Here is a 5,188-nt window from a genome sequence, read left to right on the forward strand (position 1 = left end):
GCACTGGGCATGGATTATTTATATCCATCTGTCTTGGCTGAGAGGACATGAACACATTTACTTTTCTTGTCACAAACCTATGGAGGGATGGGTCCGGCATGATTAACGTTACCCTCTGCCTCTTTGATCTGACCTTGATCTGAAGTCCTGTGGTGTGGTGTGTGGGGGGTGGGGGTTTGGGGAGGTCTTAGCCCATGCCAGTAAACATGTGTGGTTGTTTTCTGTTGCTTGCGAAGACATTGCCCCTGGAAACGCCTTTTATATCTCCCCAGAGGAAATGGCTCTCATGCAAAAGCTGGATGCCTTCTAATTCACACACAGCCTGGCAAGACAACACCTACTTCTTCCATAACCTCCAAATCTGCCTTTGAGATTGAAAAAAACCTGCCTGGTAATATTTAATGTTATATTAAACATGTCTAATCCAATAAGCTTTTAGAGAAAAGCACATGTCACAGCAGTATCTCACAAACACAGTGCTGTTATTCCATGGAATGACTGCTTGATGATGATTCATTTAAAATGGTCAACAGGCTATGCTACAAAGTGTGCCATAGTCTTACGTTTATGCATCTTAGATTTGATCGCATGTAAAGGTAGTGTCATTTCTGCTTTTATTTGCTATACACTCTATATAAATACTACAGAATTTAGATTTGGTCCTCAAGAGAGCTGAGTACATGCAGTTCCTGTGGACAACTGAGCACAAAGTTCAAACAGGAGAAAATAAACAAGCTTTAAGAACCAAGTGGCACGGGAACCACCCCCCCCCCCCCCCCCCCCCCCCACCACCACCACAAGTGTCCCTTAACTACAGCGATAACATTTGTTCTTACAACAATACGTCGACGTTGCCAACACAAAATTAACTTTAAAGTATCTGTATGTAAAACAATGTGTGCAGCAACCCAATAAAAAGGAGAATAAACGTTGTTACTAGGGTTCATGCTATTTTTGTTTATTTTGGTGTGTTTGTCACATGACATGGCAACCCCTCTATGCAGGCTCTTTAGGTACTCTCGATATTTAGCAGTGGTTTTTGCTCTTTATCTATGATGTCTATGTAACTATGGATAGTGAACGCTGAAAGCAGCGATGGACACCTAAATAAATACCGCTCTTGTAACTCTGCAGAAGGGGGAAGAAAATGTCAGAGGACACAAGTGCCGCTTTCAGCCTGGACAGCTTCCACGAATTTATACTCATGACTCCTATTATGCCCGCACTTCCTCCGGGCTGCCTTCCCTTCTGTGTTATAGTGAACTCTGATATTTAGCTAGAGAATTACCATCGTGATAGTTGCCATTGCCGCCTGAATATCTGCCAAATGATCAACCCATTCAGCCGACGGTAATAACGGCGCTGTAGTGCGCTGTCGTGGAGTAGGGTGGGCGCTTAGCCAAGGAGAACGGAGACATTTTTGCATGCTAAACTAGTCTGGTATGTATGTCATATGTTATCAGTTGAACTATTTGGAAATATTCTCTTTCCTAAGCGTGAGAAAGTGAATAGCAACGGAACCATTTTTTGGTCAAAGGTGCCATCTGGTGAAGAAACACGATACTGCATTGTTAGACACTGAGGAGCCCGCACTGGCGTCGTTTCTGAAATGAAACGCTCACTTCATTCTTAAACACCATAGTCAGTGTCTCAAAAATACCGCAAAATGTTTGGGGCTGTGTTAGGTCTACTAACAACGACCAAACGTATGAACAGTTAAAGGTATTGTCAGTCTGTCAGTTCCCAATAACGGGTTTGTTCAACCAGCGTCGGTGGTATTTTACAAAATAGAATTTCTCACTTTAGCCAGATAGCTTAAACCCAACATGTTCAATAACAGATATGTTAAAGGACATTCCCAGTGGACAATCCTTAATTTTAAGAGTGGAAAGTGGAAAATCCAAATGTATACAATAGGCCCTTTTCACACTTCCGCATTTTTTCTTCCGGAAGCTCTCGTTGCAGGGTAAAGTTACTTCCGTTACACATTAAACAATGGCAGAGTCCAATAACAAGAGCTTTTGCAGTGCACCAGGGTGCTCGATCTCGAAGCAAAAACAGTCGTATCTCAGTTTCTACGGTTTTCCGGCTGACGACGAGCAGAAAAGAAAATGGGTTTGTGCAATTAGGAGGGATGAAGGGGAAAACTTTGTGATACGGAGCATCTTTGTGTGTAGCCAGCATTTCACTGCTGCAGACGGCTAAAGCTCGCGGCTAAAAGTTGGTGCTGTTCCCTGTTACTGTTCCCAGTACTGTTACTGTCTCCGGTACTGTTTCTGTTCCCAGTACTGTTACTGTTCCCAGCCGGTTTCAGTGGAACAGTTGCTGTCCGCGTTTGAAAGATCAAGCTCTCGGCTGGGAGTACACGTACGTCCGCTAGCATCTAGCTGTTACCCGCTAGCATCTAGCCCCGGTTCGCTAGCTTCTAGCTCCGATTCGCTAGCTTCTAGCTCCGGTTCGATAGCATCTAGCCCCGGTCCGATAGCATCTAGCCCCGGTTCGCTAGCTTTTAGCTCCGGTTCGCTAGCTTTTAGCTCCGGTTCGCTAGCTTTTAGCTCCGGTTCGCTAGCTTTTAGCCCCGGTTCGCTAGCTTCTAGCCGTCATCCGATAGCATCTAGCTCCGGTTCGCTAGCTTCTAGCCCCGGTTCGATAGCTTCTAGCCGTGATCCGATAGCTTCTAGCCGTGATCCGATAGCTTCTAGCCGTGATCCGATAGCTTCTAGCCCCGATCCGATAGCTTCTAGCCCCGATCCGATAGCATCTAGCTAGAAAAGAGCAAGCTCTCGGCTGGCAGTACACCACGAACATCTACTAGTCGAGAGTTTGCTCTTTCAAATGCGGACAGCAACTGTTCCACTGAAACGGCTCTGAAACTAGTTGTGATCCGCTAGCATCCAGCTCTGCTCGGTAGCATCCAGCTCTGACCATCACTTTTCTGTCGACTATATTGGACACTGAATAAACAATAACACGTAATAACTTGGTGTGTGTCATGAACTTTATTGATACTGATGTAAACCAAACAATCAATAGCTGACGTCCCTTGGCTTGCTAAAGCTGGGCGTACACTGTACGATATTTTAAATGGTGTACTCAGCTCCATCTCAAACTACGACTAAATCGCAGGGAGAGTCGGCTCGTGGAGCTGCTTCAACAGTGTGATACTCTCACGAGGAGCGATTTGAATTTCAAACATGTTTGATATTCTTGCGACGCTGCGATTTCTGGTCGTGAGGTGTGAATCGCTCCTCGTTTACCTGTGTAAACTATATGATGCACGACATGCGATTGAGCCGAAACTCAGCCCGATCGCAAAAATAGTCGCACGAGTGAAAAATCGGCTGAAAATGGGCCAAAAATCGCACAGCTTAACCTAGCTAGATATTGTTAACTAAAGCTGTCAGTATAATATGTAATATTATAATATATAACATAATAATATACAGTGATGCCGGTAACGCGTTACTTAGTAACGCGTTACTGTAGTCGGACTACTTTTTTCAGTAACGAGTAGTCTAACGCAACTACTATTTAAAAACTAGTAGTCAGATTAAAGTTACTTATCTAAAACATCGTGCGTTACTATTTCTGCATTTCGGGGGAACGTAGGTTATATTTATTCATTCTTATTTTTTGGCTACACGTTTCTTACGCGGTTACGTCATCTCTGCTCTGCGGCGCCAAAGTCAGATGGAAGGAGAGGTTCGCCTTTAGCAGCTGGAAATACAGGCATTATTTTGATTTTATATCGGCTGAGGAAGACAACATTAAGGTCCGTTGTACACTCTGTCCTGGCGACAGAGTGCTGTCTACTTTCAAAAACACAACGTCAAACCTGAAAAAAAAAAAAAAAAACCGGGGCTTGGCGGCGAACGTAAATTGTTACCGGGCGGGGTGTAAAATTGACTAAATTCAGTATTATATCGCGATCGATCGATCGCCGGTGGTTGGCGCCAGATCGAACTAGTAACTCATTGAATCATAGATGTGGATCAGAGGTAAATAAACTGGATTTTTTTTTCGGCGTGAGATATCGGAAGTGTGGCGTAAGCGTGTGAAGACAGTCAAATGCGTGTGTCTCAATGCGTGACAGTTGGCAACCCTGTAAGTGGGCGGAGTTGAACAGAAAGACTGTCTTATTTATTTATTTAAAAAACATGTAAGCCTATTTCAAGAAAAAGTTTACAAATGCCAGTGTCATTTTTGATGTTCCGGTTAAAATACATGTCAATAAAGTGAGTATTGGCAGAACTGGTAGTCATTTTCATGTTATAGGGGCGGGGGATCAGCCTCTGCTGAAAGTAACTAAAAGTAATCTAACTTAGTTACTTTTAAAAGCAAGTAGTCAGTAACTTAACTGAGTTACTTTTTAAAGAAGTAGTCAGTAGTCAGTAGTCGGATTACTGTTTCAAAGTAACTATGGCAACACTGATAATATAGACTGTTTTACCACTCCGTAGGATGACTAATGGAACCAGCTATACCTTAAATAATAGTTACCTAGCTAGTGCTAGCTGGTGATAGCTTACCCTGGTATAAGTAGGGTTGCAACGGTATGAGATTTTCACGGTATGATAACCGTCTCAGAAAATACCGCGGTATCACGGTTATCACGGTATCACAGTTAGTTTGTATATTATTAAAAGATACACTGACCCTTAAAGAAATTACAACAAGTTATTTTTGTTCAATTAACTATTTATTGTAGAAACCTGGAACTATTGTATACAAAATGTGTCCTTTAAAAAAAGCTGTACACATGTTTATATAAATACTGCAAAATTAGAGAAACCTAAATCATGGATTTCAGTACAATTATTTAAGTTTAAATTATTTAATATCTGATAAACTCAGCCTGGGTCAGTGTCTGATCAACAACTGTTGTAAACGTTCGTTGTACTGCCAAGTTGGAATATAACCAGATACTGCAGGAAGAGAGGATTTATTTCTGACATCATCACAATAGAGATTTCTATTTTAAGGCTTTCACACCGAGTCTGGTTTTAACATATCAAAAACAGGCACGTTAGAATTTGAACGCATGTAAATTAATGGCGTCTTTTACATCCAGTGAAAGCAAGGACCATAAAAAGCTAGGTTTATACTTTCACTAGTGACCGTAGCGCGCGACTCCGCACAGTTCTTTTGTCTTACGTTAACAAATACGAGCCTCTTTTAATTCCAGGAC

The sequence above is a fragment of the Brachyhypopomus gauderio genome, chromosome 6, assembly GCF_052324685.1.
Source record: "Brachyhypopomus gauderio isolate BG-103 chromosome 6, BGAUD_0.2, whole genome shotgun sequence".
NCBI lineage: Eukaryota > Metazoa > Chordata > Actinopteri > Gymnotiformes > Hypopomidae > Brachyhypopomus > Brachyhypopomus gauderio.